The 17,206-nt window shown below is 32.5% G+C and overlaps 1 protein-coding gene across 1 annotated transcript in view; it reads left to right on the top strand.

Annotated features, from left to right (window-relative positions):
- The first annotated feature begins 427 nt into the window (after positions 1 to 427).
- Positions 428 to 17,206, top strand: part of LOC117169596 (zwei Ig domain protein zig-8) — a 672,873-nt gene continuing 656,094 nt past the window's right edge. The window contains exon 1 of the mRNA XM_033356046.1: positions 428 to 514. The gene's annotated coding sequence lies outside the window, so the exon portion shown is untranslated. The remainder of the gene's footprint in view (positions 515 to 17,206) is intronic.

Raw genomic sequence — 17,206 nt, 5'->3', positions numbered from 1 at the left:
CGAACAGGCATCAATTAAGATGCAGACGGTCACGACTTAGTTTTTACATCCAGGCTTTGGTCGTTTGAATATCATGTAGGTTTCGACTAACCTAAGATTTGGATATTATATCACGGTCAGTACAATTTTTATTCAAAGACACTAAAAGTCACTAGTAAATGGCAGGAAATTAAAAGTTAGGTAATTATTATTATTGCTTACCTCCTTGTCAACATCTATTACATCCAAATAACGCCCGACAAAATCATCTTGCCAGGTGACTGACAGTTTGTAGACGACACTTCACGTTGCTCTGGATGAGAAAAAACAGTATCTAAATGATGGTTTCCCCCTAGATTCTCCAAATGAACCTGTGTGGCTCAAATTTGTTGCAACTCAATTGAACATCGATTTTGGTGTACTTTGGAGGATCGGTGATTTTCTGTGTGAGTGGACATCATGGCTAGCGCCGCCACCTCTTCCTCGGAAGTTTAACCTTTTAGAGGGCTGGAAAATCAATATTTTGGCTCACCAGGTAAAATTCTTGAATTTTTATTTTTAGATTAAAATATTAATTTTTGTAAAATTGTTACCGGTTTTCAATTTAATTTCAGCTGAATTGATCCTTCCCAACCCCTTGAATTTACTGTTCCAACTTAGTCAAAACGGTGCCTTGTTTCGTTTTCATGAAATTTGAAATACAAACAAATATTGTTGAAAATGTTTTAAACGTTACTATTAGATATAACTGAATGTAAATTCATCCCCCCTCGCCATTTTTTAACTCTTTTCCCCATTTTACACCTTTTCAGACGAAGCAAAGGGGAATTTTATAGTTTTCACCCCATTAGAAGGGTTGTTTTTGAATTTAGGGTATTTTTTATGTCAGATTTGGATTCAGAGTCAAAAAATACATTGAAAACATATATTTGCACTTCCAAATACACGAACATTGAATTGCGCGAATAAGGGGGTGAGGCACCCTTAAAAAAGTCTGTCAAATTTGAATAACCACCCTATATAATGTTTATATGACGTAACAAGCTTGTATAGTATTGAAAAAAAACAATTTTTTTCGCATTCGAAATTTTTAACATTAGCTGCTCCGTACAGGACCGGAAAGCCAGTATATTGGCTCACTCCCTGATGAACATTTTGTATATGATTAATTAATAATATAAGATAACTGTTGGGCCAATTTTCTGAGGTCGATTTTTCACCTGGATTGATAAAGGATTTTCTTTAAATTTAAATTTGCAAAAATGCATTCTACTCCTTTAAGAGTTCTTTGCCATTCTTTTCTTGCCATTCTTATTATGTATTAGTTAGAAAATTGTCAATTTCGGAGATGACTTACTAAAAATCATTGCACATAATGTTTCTAAATAAAATAATTTCCGAATATAATTGTAAAGCACCTTTCAAGAAACAAAATGAGCCTTTGAAAATTAAAATTAAATAAAAATGACGACTTTCTTTGTCAGTTTTATAAATTACGTAAAGATGTTATAATTTTGAACATTAATGTGTGCCTAGAACATCCATAAGAGGAACTATTTTTGTAAATAATTCAGAAGATTTTTAATTTCAGATGTAAAACAACTTTAAATAATGAAAAAAAGCCAATCAGGTTTTCAAAAAAAAATTATTTTAAGATATTCGAGAACTATTGTAACACCACTTTTTACTATGGTTTCCTTGTCAGGGAAATACTGTTTATAATAAGTGGAAAAACTAGTATCATAAAAGAGTAGTATCCAGAAACATTTTTGGGTATTTTTGACGCTGCTCTATTGACAGTCACTCGAGTATTGCTGGTGTTATTTATTGATCCATCGCGTGACTGAATATGGAAAATACTCACTTCTATTCACAGTTTCCAAGCAAATTGTTTATCACCTTGAATAGTTCGGTAATAAATCGACTGAGATATGGCAAAATGAAAAAGCGTGTTAACGAAACTACACATGATGATACCTTTTACTGTTTTGTGAGAGCAGTAAAGTTACAAACTGAATTTTCTGCTAATTCAAAGATAATTAGGTTGCCGATCATTGTGAGTAAAGCAGAAAAATAAAGATTGGCCAGAATATCTGAAAAGAAAATGTCTACTATTTTTGCAAAATTGCATTCAAAATTATAGGAACTTTTTATGGACTATGTATATAATTGTTTGTCACTTTGTCTTCCAAATAATGATACAAAAAATCTAAAAACCATTTTTGGCTTCGGCGAATCTAAATATCATTGGCATATGCTAATTACTATGTTGTCATAGCCAATCGTTGTTTTTCAACATTACTTCTAATTTCTTTAGGTAAAAATTATTTACAGCTTTTAACGCTTAACTTAACTTCCCTCAAGGGGCCAGTAATTGTACCGAGTACCCTAGTAGATTGTTATCAAAACAAAATTTAGTAATATCAACTTTGTAATAAGAAATCAGATCCATAGAAATCCATAAGGGTGGTTCAAGAAGACTATTCTCACTAAAATAAAAACGGAAATTTATTTTTCGAAAATATAGGACAAACAATAAGATTACATGTTGAGAGAATGCCAAATGAACGACTAACGAAACAAGTGTATCAAGGTAAAGTAAATGGCAGCGTGCCCAGAGGTAGACCGCGGAAAGAATGGTTAGAATGTGTGAATGAGACCCTTGTTAGAAGAGACATAAGAAGTCACAGAAACACGAGAGCCTGCATGAAAAAAAGCGTGGACATAAAAGAAACTAGAGAAGTATGCCAGGACAGGAAAGTATGGCGGAAAATAGTTAATAAAAAGAGTGTCAGTAGAGTGAATGACGCCTGAAACAAAAGACCTTGGCTACTAATGGACCCAAGTGGGGAACCTTACATAACGACTTCGTGAGGTTCTTCGCTTGGGGTGATTGCTAGAGAGATTGATCAGCAACCTGGGTCGGAGCAGTGTTGCGGAACGAACTTAAATAGCACGAGAATTCTGGATCAATCTGAAAAATCTCTATCCCTTCCACACACTACTCCTTTCCCCTACCGAGTGAGTGACGCCTACCCTCAAAGGGAAATGGCTTAATGGTGTAATAATAACACGCGACTTGAGGAGAACTTTATCGGATAGGGTGACCGGTATAGGGCGGGGAACCGAGGTAAGGCGGCGCACCCGATTTTCTCTTAACTATGTTTGTAAAGTTTCGTGAAACTTAGGAAAAGTGTCAAAATTTCCAAAGCTTCAAATAATTAGGCGAGAAAATTAAAAATATTTAAAAAATGCTATTCTGTAAAAAGTTTTAACATTTCATTCTGCATTGATGCAAATTATTATCAATATGATATTGATGTTTATATTAAAATACATATAATGTAATATAACTAATATTACTAATATAATTACTAATATAATATAATATTACTAATATAACTAATATTATATTAGTGTAAATATTTATTCCTGTATTTACACAAAACCACAGGGCCTAAAATGTCGTTTTCAACTTGAATGCGAACTGAATTAATAGTTAATCCAATAAAAACATCGAACTATTTATGGTCAACACTTTTTGTTTAGTAGAAAATTTAAATACTTTGTTGAAAAATTTACCAGCTTTGTTTAAAATTCATCCTGTTTGGTATAGAAGTCATTTTTTGTTGAGAATTCACTTTTTGGGTTGAAAATTTTACTGTATAGTAGAAAATTTTCCTGTTTTGGTTGAAAAATTAACTACTAGGTCGAAAATGTACAATTTTCGTTAGAAGTTCTACTGTTTTGTAGAAAATTCGCATTTTTTATTTTAAAATTCAATAATTTAGTGGACATTTTTTTGCTTTCTGGACCAATAAATCGTTTTTGTTTAAGAGTGAAACTGTTTGGTTGCAAATTAATAATTTTTTTTTTGAAATCTCAACTGTTTTTAATTCAGAATACAAATATTTTTGGTTTAAATATTAAGTATTTCATCTTTCTTTGAAAATTTATCTCTATTTGGTTGCAACATCAACTATTACATTTCTTGTTGAGAATTTATGTTTTTGTTGAAAATAAATGTTTTCAACTGAGAATCTAACCACTTCAGTTGAAGATTTATAATACGAGTTAAAAATTCATATCATTGGTAAAAAACTTAATTTTTCTGGTAAAAATTACTCTATTTTGGTAGAAAATTTATCGATTTGGTGAAAAAATCCAGTACTTGGTTTAAATTTCCTTTTTTTATTAAGGACACATCATTTCATTTGAAAATTCATCTTTTAATTTGAAAATTTAACTATTTTGATTAAAAACGTCTATTTTGATTGGGTTAAAGATAATGTTTTTGCCTGGAAATTTGACTACTCCAGTTAAATATTCAACATATAAGCTGAAAATTCATATCTTTGGTCAAAAATTGATCTTTTTTGTCAAAAATTTGTCTTTTTGATAGAAAATTAATCTTCTTAGTTGAAAATCCATCTATTTTTTTGAGAATTTAATTGATTTTTCTAAAAATTAACAGTTTTGTTAAAAAAAATATATTTTCGGACAGAAAATTTGTCTGTTTTATATCAAATGTGTCTCTTTGTCTTAAAAATTCAGCAGTTTAATTAAAATTTTTATTACATCTTGACCGAAAAATTATTACTTTTGCAGGAAGTTTCCACAATCTTGGTTGAATTCTTCCCTTTTTTATTTGAAAATCTGTCTCTTTTTATAGAAATTTCATCTTTATGGTTAAAAATGCAACTCTTTGGTTATCTCTAAATTTCAATCTGTAACATTTTTTACGAATACCGCATAGTGAGTGTATTCTAGCTATAAATTTGCTATTATTTGGTGATAAATTTTTAAAACATACTATTTTATCAGTGAAAATAATGAATTCATAGCTATAACTCAGTTGCGGATTCAAATTATTCCAAATTTTAACTGATTAAAATCTACAAATCTGCAGGTATAGAAATTAGTCTGTTTTGGATGAGGATTCAACCCATTTTATTGATACTTTTTAAATTGAAAATTCAATTATTTGGTGAAAATTAATCTTCATGGCAGAAAATTCAACAATTTAGTGCAGGACAGTTTTTTTTTTATTAAAAATTTAAATAATATAGTTTTCATCTCTTCGGTTCAAAATTTAACTATTCTGCTGAAAATCGATCTGCTTTGGTTTAATTCAACTGTGTTTGACTGAAAATTTCCTTTTTTTTTAGTTGAATGATCAACTATTACATTTTAGTTGATAATTCATCTCTCTTGGTTTAAATTAATCTATTTTGTAGAAAATTTAACTATTTTTTGTAAAATCTTTCTTTCTTAGTTGAAAAGTTATATTTTAACTGAAAATGAAACTATAACGGTTGAATATTCATCATTTTCAGTTCAAAATTTAACTAATTAGTTCAAAAATAATTTATTTGTTAAAAATTCGCAGTCATAGTAAAAACAGAATAAATTTTTTTATGTAAAGGTAATCCAGGGAAATCCAATAGGTACAATAACGGATACAGCAGTTCTCAAGAAAAAACGAAATGAAAAATATTTAATAATACGAGAATACAGTCATTTTGAAATTTTAGGAGGTGGATTCTGCTATTTGAATACAATTTCAGGTGTAAATATCTTTTATTATTTGTTGAGAGTGGTAAAGGTATAAAATGAATTGTCTTCTTATTCAGAACAGCAGAAAAGGGGAGTTATTTCGACCTCGTAGGGTCTCGGGAAGCTTGTTACGCTTAATAATTGCATAATATCCCAGCAGTGTAATCAACACTATGCGAAAATCGGCCTGGCCGCAATTTCGAGTAAACTGGAATCCATTTACCCAACCAAAATAGCCTGCAATCACAATGAATCAACTAGTCTTTCCTGATTTATTCCCGCTTCACTTGATCGACGTTAAAGCCATTCCGGAAATCTTTTAAATTAAATTCGCCTTCGCATTCACAAATCTTTCTTTGTTGGTGCAATTAATTCTTACATGAACAAAAACAATTATTAGATTCAAATGATTCCTCTTACAAAGCATAACTATGAAAAGCGGAAATTCACAAAGAGGATTATTCATTAACTTTGCATTTGCAGGGCATGCAGTTAAGTTTCCTTTCTCGAAACAAAGATATGCTTTCATAATGAAACAAACTGAGCTTCCTGGGGCGAAAAAGCTTCCCTCTCAGAGAAGGAGGGTGGGCCAAAAAAAACTCAAAATTATTAAATTTATTTATAATAGCACTGAAAAGTTTCTTGAATTTAAAATTACAGTTTTTACCATTTTTTGTGTATGGAAATTAAAAAAAATGCTTTTGCTTAAATTTTTGAAATTGAAATAGACGGAAGTTAGACCTTAGATAAAAAAAAGTAAGAGAAACATGTTTCTGTCGAAACATAATATTAAAAAAAAATTGGCAAACTGAAAAACTGTACAATATATTTAATATCAGTCATTAAAATATGTATTTGATTCAAATGAATGGCTTCTTCTTCCAAAAATATTTGTGCTTTAATTTTTAATGAATGAAAAAATTTATGTTAAAGGAAGGGTTTGGAAATCCGCAAAGTTATTTATTTCTGAATGGTTATAGTTTAAAATTAGGAAAGTTTCAGAATCTTTCAGAATATGTCTATCTTGAAGATTTGCAATTCAAGATTCTTTAATTCCTAATAGGTTTCATTAAGGAAGATGTAAATTCGAGTTTTTTTTAGTTCAATATTATAGATTTGCAATTGAAAATTAATCAATTTTAAATATTTTTAATCTAAATTTCTACGCTAATATTTTGCATGTTTTTTTTCTTCAAATGTGTGGTTCAATTTTAAAGATTTGAAATGGAAAATTTTAAAAAAGTACAGTTCATAAGATTTCCATTTGAAGACAGATTCGCAGATGTATAATTATAAGTTGTCAAATTTTAATGGTTTTCAAGATAAAAATTTAAGAGTTTTCGAACCTAAATGTTCTAAATTAATCAAATTTAAAATATAAAGCCTAAGAATTAGGGAATTTTTAATTGCATAACTTAACACTTGTATTATTTTTAATTGTGACTTTTAAAAATTAAAAGATCTTTAACTTTAAAGATGTACAGTTCAAAGTTAACTATTTATAAAGATCTCGTGTTGAATGCATCTTTTATGCTTCAATTCTATGGATTTTCAACTAAAAAATGTTTAATTTTAATTATTTTATCATTCGAATTTCTACAATTTTTAAGAGTTACAATTTAAAATTCTTAAATTTCGGAAATAATATAGTTTTTAATGATATTTTAAACGTTTGGAATATGTGATTCAATTTTAATGATTTACAATGAAAAATTCTTCAATTCTTAAGATTCGCATTTAAAGTATCTTCAATAATTATTGAAGAGACTTCAATAATTATATAATTTATGTGAATAAAATAATATGATGCAATTTTTAATGCTTTCATGAAACGATTCAACTTTGGAGATTAAAAATAGAAATTTCTAAAGTCTTCTAGGTTGACGATGAAAATTCTTGAATTGCAAACATTAAAAATGACAGCGTTGTTTTATTTTTTTGAAATTTATATGATTCATTATATAGGTAACAAACATTTCTCTGTAAACACATTTCTTGTTTTTATAGAAAAGAGTAATAATTCACGTCTCTCGTGTAGTAAGTAACTAAATTGCATTTAATAAGACATGACTAAAATTTTTTGAACAAATTACATAAGATGGGAGAAAGAAATTCAAAACATTCTGTTATAGCTTGTTACATTGGGAAGGAGAAGGGGGGGGGGTATAAAATTGTCAAAAAATGTGTTGCGTAATTTATCAATGGCCCCTTACTTCCAAAAATAATACAAAATTAGACAAAATGCACTGTTGCAACAGATTTTAGTTTTAATTAAAGGTTGAGTTCATGTTGACAAAAGGTGCAAATTAAGTATCAGTAATGACAGTAATGAGGAGGAATAAAACGGAGTTGGAATAAAGGAGAATGAATAAAGGAGAATGGAGGCAATGCTAGAGTCACGTTGAGAGTAATGGATAATTAAAATTCACCCCAGAAAATCGTGAACTCGGATTCTCTCGCAATTTTAAAAGAACGTCACTGGGGCAATATTGGATCAAAATAACGCTCGCTTATGCTTTTGTGCGGAGTCTATTAGCCAAAATACCTAAACAAAGTGGCTGAAAAAATGGGTCTTTAAAAGTGTCATTTGAAATTTTCTAAAATCTTTTGAATTTTCTAAAGTCTTTCCAAATGCCGTGAAATATTTTTAAATATTTTTATTCCTAATAAATCTATCAATTATTGTGAATAAATTCTTGAAAATTAAAAAAAAATTATAAATACTTTTAAGTCTTCGAAATCTTACAAAAGCGGTTAATTTTTGCAAATTGATTCTTTGAAATCAGTTAAAATATTATAAATTCCCGTAAAGTTACGTAAAAATTTAAATACCAAACTCTCGCTTTCAGTCACCCCGTTCTCAGCCTTCCTAGAACAGCTGGCTCCGGCAGTTTCTCAGGGGAGTAGGGCGAGAGCGGTTGCGACATTATATATATAAATATATATTCCGATTTGAAACGAGTCAGGCGGGCTTCATTGTTTACGTTTCTGTCCCCCCAAAAGCGAGAGTTTGGTATATTCGGAAGATCTGATAAAATTCATTGCAATTTTCGTAATCTTGTGAAAATGCCTTGGAATCTTTTAACGAACCTTCAAAATTTTGTAAACCCTTCCAAATCTCTGGCAATGATTTAAATAAATACAAAATTACTTCGACTCTTCTCGAATTCCCCAAAAGTTTTTAAACCCTTTGAAGTCTTTCAAATTTCCTTAGAATTTCTTAAAGCTTTTGCAAACGTTAGTAGTCTTTTAATATACCTTAAAATGCTTCAAGTCCTTTGAATTTTTGAAAGTACGCTAAAATGTATTTGAAATTCCTTGAAGTATTTTTAAGTACCTTTATAAATTTGAATACCTGAAAAAATGTCTTAGGTATTTTAAAAATACACTGAAATCATTTAAAATCCCTTAAAATTATTGTGGTCTATTAAACATTTTTCGGAATCTTTTAAAATACACGAAAATAGTCTCAATTCTTTGAAATCATCTGAAATCCCTTGAAATATCCTTAGAATTCTAAAAATACCCTAAAATCTTTAAAATTCCTTAGAATCCCTTCAAATGATTCAAATATTTTGAAAATTCCTTAGAATATTTTAAAAGAATCTAAATTATTTCAAAAGAATTTTAAAAAATTCAGAAATAGGTGAATAATTGAATCCAATATTTTACAACTCATGGGTTAATTTAATGAAAAAAATTAGTCATTCAAACCTCCAACTCACATACTATAGCTCCCCTACTCCTGCTACAATCCCCCACTTCCTTACCTCATTCCTACTTCCCCTCTCCAGGCTTCAACCTTCGCTTCCATTCCCTTTTTCAACTTCTTCCTCATCTACTTTTTATTTCTTTCTGTCCTCTTTCCCATCATATTTCCTCTCAAATCCCCTAGTTCCACTCCCCTTAAGTCCTTGAGTTCCCGGAGTTGTGATTTGTGAGTTAAGAGTTACCCTCACTTTCCCTTCTTGAAAACAAGTGCAATAGACGGACCAAAACTAAATTGAAACTTGGATTTAATACCGATGTAGGGCATGGCTGGCGATGGCCTTCAACATAAATCCAGATGATCTAAATATAAATAACCAGTGTTGCATAAACCATTTTTGTTGGGTTTGGATGCATGCTAAAAGCTGACACAACGAAAGCGCTCAGGACATTGCCCTCATGCTGCTTGTCACGCATGACTGAGAACCGCCTCTCTTTCGGCCCCGCGGATCTCCTCTTCGCGAAACTGCCGAGCACATCAATTCTCGCAAGGTAGTTAATCCGGAATTTTTTAATCCAAGTTTCGGTGCATAAGGGTTTACTAAAAGTAATATTTTACACAAGTTCCCTGAATTTTGTATTTGTTTTTTTGAATCCCGAACTTTTCCCGGATTATCAGGTTTCCTCTGACCTACGACCAGATTGCTTAAACGCCAATGCCTCTTCATGAAGCGATGTCAATGGTCCTTTTGTAGAAATTTTGATCCGCGATAATACCCATTTAAATTCTCGGTCATGAATATAATCCCTCTCATCTGTAACAGCATACGTGCGCGGTCAAGTGTCGGTCGACCGATTACAGATAGCATTCTGAATGCTCACACGTGCCACAGAAGCATATTAGTTCTGATTGCGAATGCAACTCGGTACTGTTGAAAACCGACCATTCCCTACAGTAGTCGCTCGGATTAGCCAGAAACATGGAGAGATACCCTTTTATTCCACTTTATATCCTCATTCCTCCTATAAAACTTGACTTTCCACCCTCTAACTTGTATTCAAGCTTGGAATCCTAACACTCTCTCTACAATAATACATATGATAAAATGATAATGCAACAAATTCGTCAACAAACCGGCGCTATAGATTGAGTATTAGGGTACCCATTTCTCTCTCTCAAATTTTAATGCATATCTCTGACCTTGTTCGAATTCATGAAGAAAACATGATGCTTAGGGGTTCCGTAAGACCCATGAATTCTGCAAACCTAATATGTAAAAATTTTGATTCTGCAAGTTATTAACTTTAATTATGATATTTCGTGGGTTTTCTAAAAAGTAAATTTGTTTTCAATTACAAACTTTTACTTTCCATTGATAATTATATGTTCAAATAAATGATTTAGACAATTTTTTATTGTAATTTATAATTATTATTTATAACAGTATTTTTTTTAGAATGATGATAGAATGTTGCACTTTCCCTTAATATGTTCCACTTTTCGTCCACTTTTCAATTAAAGTGTAATAATGAAGAATTAATGTTGACAAAAATAATTATTCAAACAATTCACTATTATTTATAATAATATTATTTTTTAATAATGCTAGAAAAAGTAGCAGTCTTTTGCAATATATTCAATTTTTGGTCCACTTTTTACTTGGATACTTAGAGTGAGGTAATAATTAATGCAATTTAAGAAACAAATGTATAAATTAATTCTTATTTATTTTCTCATGTGACAATGCTAGATAGTTGCGATTTTTTTACCGAAATTGTTAACTTTTGGTCTACTTTGAACTTAGTGAGATAATAATCAAGCCCAGTTAAAAAACATTAGTGTTCAAAGAGTTTATTATTATTTATAACTGTCTTCTCTCGGAGACTTACAGTAACGCTAAAAACTTGCGAGTTTTTCTGAACTTTTAAGATTTTCTTTGACATTTTGAGTTAGCAACAAATAATAAACAATAAATCAATAAGGCTTTCAGTAAATACTTCAAGCAAAATTCACATTAGATATGATTCACATAGAAAATTTTAACAAGATTTAAAATACCTGTTTTATTTCAGAAAAATATATTTAATAAAAGACAAAGATTATTTAACAAATATTTTTTGAAATCATTATTTTTCTAAAATTGAACCAGATATTCGAAATATTCTTCAAATTTTTTTATCGTTCAGATTGAATCTTACTTTTCCATGAAGTAGTTACTGGAATACTTTTTGCTTAAATTAATTTTGATAGAACCTTAGCAAAAGAGTAACGATACTTTATTCCGAAAAAAGTGAAATACTAATTAAAAATGTATTCTTTTTGAAGTTCATAACTAAAACGTGAAAGAAGAGCTGTAAATTTAAGCAAATTTGTGCGAAGGATGTTGGATACTGTTTTATGCTACCATAAAACGACTTTTCAACAACATACAAATTTCCTAATACAAAATTTTTTTCCAAACATTTTATCAAAAGTTTAAACCTTTATTTTTTTATTATTTCTTCCGAGGACCGAGGGGAAAATTCTACTCAGAAAAAGTCCAGTGATATAATTTTTAATAACCTTTTGCAGCAAAGGAAATATAACCCTTGTTAGATTCAACAGTTATAATTCCACCAAAAATGTCGTAGAACTGTTTTGACTCAACATTTAATTTTTAGCAATCCCTGAGTATGAATTCTTGTTTGTACATTTTTGTTTTGATGATTAAAATCTAGAATTTTGAAATAAGCGCTCCCACGATTATTTTATACTTTTGTGCAAAATATGCGCGTACTTCAAGTAAGAATAATATTCCGCAAAAAATTGTTGCAATATCTTTTTTAGGTTAAAGTTTGTTAAGGCTCACTATGGATAGTCATAAAAAATAATCAATTGTGTCAACAATATTATTTTTCAAACTTTGAATAATTAGTATCTCACTAAATAACAAGCAGAGAAATAGTTTAAATTTTAAGAAAAAACCGCAAATATCTAGCATTATTGCAGGAGAAGATAATTACGAACAAAATTATTCTATTCAGGCAATTATGTTTTGTTAAATTGTATTAATTATTACCTCGCTCTAAGCGAAATGTGGATACAAAATTAAAAATTTCCGGGGAAAAAACGCATTTTTTTAGCATTAATCGAAGAAGATTTTGTTAAAAATAATTATTAATTACTTAAATAATGACTTACGTTAATATTAATTAATTGTTGCCTTACACTAATTTAAACGTGGACAAAAAGCAAAAATTGTTAGAAAAACCCCCCATTGGTATAAATATTAATACACTATTTAAATTTTTTTTTTATAAACTTCAATTAGTTATTGTCTTGATACAACAGAAAAACTGAGAGCAAGTTAAAAATGCATGAAAAACGCGAAATATGAATGAAAAATTACATCAGTGTAGTAATTAAAAATCAGACTCAGGGCAAGGTTGATATCTTTTTTTCGAATTTCTTTTTTAAATTGAAATACGAAAATCTGTTAACAAATAATAATGAAGGTAATAAACCTCACTTTTGAAATATAAATGTAAGAAAATAATATTAATTGGTAAACAATATCTTAATATTTACATTATCACAGAAACATAATTTTCAAACCATTTTATAAATCATACAATTTAAAATAGGCTAGTTTTTCAGTACCTTTAACCTCAATTCTTAATTCAAATTTTGTATTATTTAATATTCTTATGAATGAAAAAGATAATTTGAGCATAAGTAGAAAAAAATAATCTTCGGGTCCATATCATGTCACATGCGGCAAGTCTCTCTGCGGCGACTCTCTCACCTGTGGCATGTCACATCTGAGGCATGTCACATCTGCGGAATGTCTCATCTGCGATGAGTCACAACTGCGGTATGTCACATCTGTGGCATGTCACCTCTGCGGCATGTCACAACTGCGGCATCTCTACCCAACGGCTTCTCTCCCGCGCGGCATTTCTCACTGTGAAATTGACCTTTTTGCAGCATCTCTTACCAGTAAAAATTCACCCAGTGGGATCTCTCCCTTCCAAAAAATGTTTAATGTCCAATTAAAAATGGATAAACTGGGGCAAGTCTCCCTGGACTAATTCTCTTCCCGGTGGCATCTCTCCCCCGGAAAAATTTTGCGAGTTCATATTAAAATATTAAAACTGCGGCAAGCCTCCCGGAAATAATTGTCACATCTGCGGCATCTCCTACCAGCAAAAAGTCTCCCAGTGGCATCTCTCATCTGTGACAAAATGTTCAAATCCACATCAAAGTGGCAAAAGTGTGATGTCTCTCACGACTGATTGTCACATTTCCGGCATCTCTCGCCCGCGGCAAGAATCCCCAGCGGCATCATCCATTCGGAACAAATTTTGCAATCCACATCAAACTGGCAAAAGTGAGGCAAGTCTCCCAGGATTAATTGCCACATTCGCGCCATCTCTTATCAGCGGCAAGTCCCCGCAGTGGCATTTTTCCTGCAAGAAATATTTTTAAGCACTTCCAAAGATGACATAGCTGCGGCAAGCCTCCCCAGCGGTATCTCTTTCCCGAAAAAAACTTGTTAAGTACTTCCAAAGGTGGAACAACTGCAGCAAGTCTCCCCAGCGGCATCTCTCCCCAACGAAAATTTTGTAAGAATTTCTAAAAATGATAAAACTGCGGCAAGTCTACCCACCGACATCTATCAACCAAGCAAATTTGTTCAGTACTTCCAAACATTGTAAAAATGTGGCAAGTCTGCCCAGCGGCATCTCTCTCCCAAGAAAACTTTGTAAGGACTTTTAAAAATGGCAAAAGTGCAGCAAGTCTCTCAAACAACATCTCTCACCTAAAAAAATTTTCTAGGTAATTTTAAAGATGACAAAAATGCGGAAATTCTCTCTAGCGGCATCTTTCCCACAAGAAAATTTTGTAAGGACTTCTAAAAATGGCAAAAGTTCGGCAAGTCTTCCAAGCGGCATCTCTCCCACAACAAATTTCCTAAGCAGCTTTAAAGATGGAAAAAATTCGAATTCTCGCCAGCGGCATCTCTTCCCCAAGACAATTTTTGAAGGACTTTTAAAAATGGCAAAAGTGCGGCAAGTCTCCCCTGCCGCACCTCTCCTCCATAAATATTTTTTAAGAACTTCATAAGATGGAAAAAGTGTCGCAAGCCTCCCCAGCGGCATCTCTCCTCCAAGAAAATTTTGTAAGGACTTCTAAAAATGGCAGAAGTACGGCAAGTCTCCCCAGTGGAATCGCTCCCCCAACAAGTTTTTTAAGTAGTTTTGAAGATGGAAAAAATGCGGCAAGTCTCTCCCTCATGAATATTTTTTAAGAATTTCTAAAAATGGCAAAAGTGCGGCAAGTCTCTCCAGCGGCATCTCTCCCCTAACAAATTTTCTATGTAGTTTTAAATATGGCAGAAATGCGGCAAGTCTCCCCAGAAGTTTTTTATCTGACTTGCCGCAGTTTTTTCATCTTTGGAAGTAGCTAAAAATTGTATAGGCATAAAGATGCCACTGAGGAGACTAGCTACAGTTTTATCATCCTTAGAACTAATTAGAAAATTTTCGTGCGGGAAAGATGCCGCTGGAGAGACTTGCCGCTCTTATGATATTTTTAGAAGTCCTTAAAAATATTCATGGGGGAGAAATGCCGCTGGGGAGACTTGCCGCACTTTTACCATATTTAGAAGTCCTTACAAAATTTTCTTGGAAGAGAGATGCCGCTGGGGAGACTTGCCGCATTTTTACCATCTTTAAAACTACCTAGAAAATTTGATAGGGGAGAGATGCCGCTGGAGAGACTTGCCGCACTTTTGCCATTTTTAGAAGTTCTTGGGGAAAAGATGCCGCTAAAGAGATTTTCCGCAATTTTGCCATTGTTAAAAGTCCTTACAAAATTTTCTTGGGAAACAGATGCCGCTGGGATGATTTGCCGCAGTTTTACCATGTTTGGAAGTTCTGAATAAATTTTCTTGGGCGATAAATGTCGCTGGGTAGACTTGCCACAGTTTTTCCATTTTTAGAAGTTCTTACAAAATTTTTGTGGTTGAGAGATGCCACTGGGGAGACTTGCCGCATTTTTACCATGCTTGGAAGTACTGAACAAATTTTCTTGGGTGATAGATGTCGCTGGGTAGACTTGCCGCAGTTTTGCCATTTTTAGAAGTTCTTACCAAATTTTCGTGGGGGAGAGATGCCGCTGGGGAGACTTGCTGCAATTGTTCCACCTTTGAAAGTACTTAACAAGTTTTTTCGGGAGAGAGATGCCGCTGGGGAGGCTTGCCGCAGTTACGTCATCTTTGGAAGTGCTTAAAAATATTTATTGGGGGAGAGATGCCGCTGAGGAGACTTGCCGCTGATAAGAGATGCCGCGAATGTGACAATTAATCCTGAGAGACTTGCCTCACTTTTGCGAGTTTGATGTGGATTGAAAAATTTTTCCCGAATGGGAGATGCCGCTGGGGATTCTTGCCGCGGGCGAGAGATGCCCGAGTTGTGACAATCAGTCGTGAAAGACTTGCAACACTTTTGCTACTTTGATGTGGATTTAAACATTTTTCCACGGGTGAGAGATGCCACTGGCAGACTGTTTGCTGGTAGGAGCTGCCGCAGATGTGACAATTAATTCCGGGAGGCTTGCCGCAGTTTTAATATTTTAATATGAACCCGAAAATTTTTTCCGGAGGAGAGATGCCACCGGGAAGACAATTAGTCCAGGGAGACTTGGCTCAGTTTAGCCATTTTTAATTGGACATTGAACATTTTTTGGAAGGTAGAGATGCCACTGGGAAAATTTTTACTGGTGAGAGATGCTGCAAAAATCTCAATTTCACAGTGAGAAATGCCGCGCAGGAGAGAAGCCGCTGGGTAGAGATGCCGCAGTTGTGACATGCCGCAGATAAGACCTGCCATAGATGTGACATACCGCAGAAGTGACATGCCACAAATGAGACGTGCCGCAGATCAGACATGCCGCAGATGTGACATGCCGCAGAAGAGACATGCCGCAGAGAGACTTGCCGCATGTGACATGATATGGAGCCGAATCTTCTCAAATATTTAAACTATCATTAATGGCAATATTAATTTGAGATTTCTTATCACAACCTTATCGACCGTATATCAGCATTGTTTGGCCAGAAATTACAATCATCCCGGAAAATTTAATATTAACTATTTTTAATTCTCAAAAAACCCTATTCGCTCCACCATAAAATAATTTGTTTTACCTACAAGAATACAATTTTCAGTGAAACTTTTAATAGGTTTTTTACTATTTTTAATTTAATGTTGAAATATGCATTTTTCATCACGATGTCGATTGGAGGGTCCCTTTAACGGCAAAGGGGTTGGATTCTCCACCAATCACAGCTCATGTGTTAGTGATTCTAAAATATCCTTTTCTATGCCGATGTTTTGTTTTAATTATGTGCACATCGAAAATAGAAATCGCAATCTATTGTTTAAAAAAATGTCAAAGGAGCGTTTCGTAAAAGCCGATAGCAAAAATCTACCGAAAATAGATATATTTATTGTATGCATAAAGAATTCATTGAAAAAGTACTTTAATGTAGCCATGTTTGATGAATAATTTGTAAATATGAACGATTTCAAAATGGGTTAATAATTGTACTGACTATCTCCTTTAACTTACATATCGGCACATTGATAGATAATTATGAGAACCTTTGAGTCACGTGATACCCTCGTCACACCAATTTGAATAAGTGTTTTACTGCCTTCAATTTTTAATAATTTTTTTCTGTTGAACGACTTAACAAAAAAAAACTTATAACGCACCTTCAGTTCGGATTAAAATTATGTACAGTGAGAAAAAAGATTACTTGACTAAAAGAAATGCAGTACTGAATAAGTCCAACCAAATACTGCTTTGATCGAAGATAACACAGGCCAACAATTCTCAGAACCAGAGACCAGACCTACTATACCCAAAGGTTTTTGCTGCGCTGAATCCGAATCTGACCTCAGAAAAATTCCATCA

This window comes from Belonocnema kinseyi, chromosome 3 (genome assembly GCF_010883055.1).
Source record: "Belonocnema kinseyi isolate 2016_QV_RU_SX_M_011 chromosome 3, B_treatae_v1, whole genome shotgun sequence".
In the NCBI taxonomy this organism is placed as follows: Eukaryota; Metazoa; Arthropoda; class Insecta; order Hymenoptera; family Cynipidae; genus Belonocnema; species Belonocnema kinseyi.
This window is presented reverse-complemented; position numbering and strand designations above follow the sequence as displayed.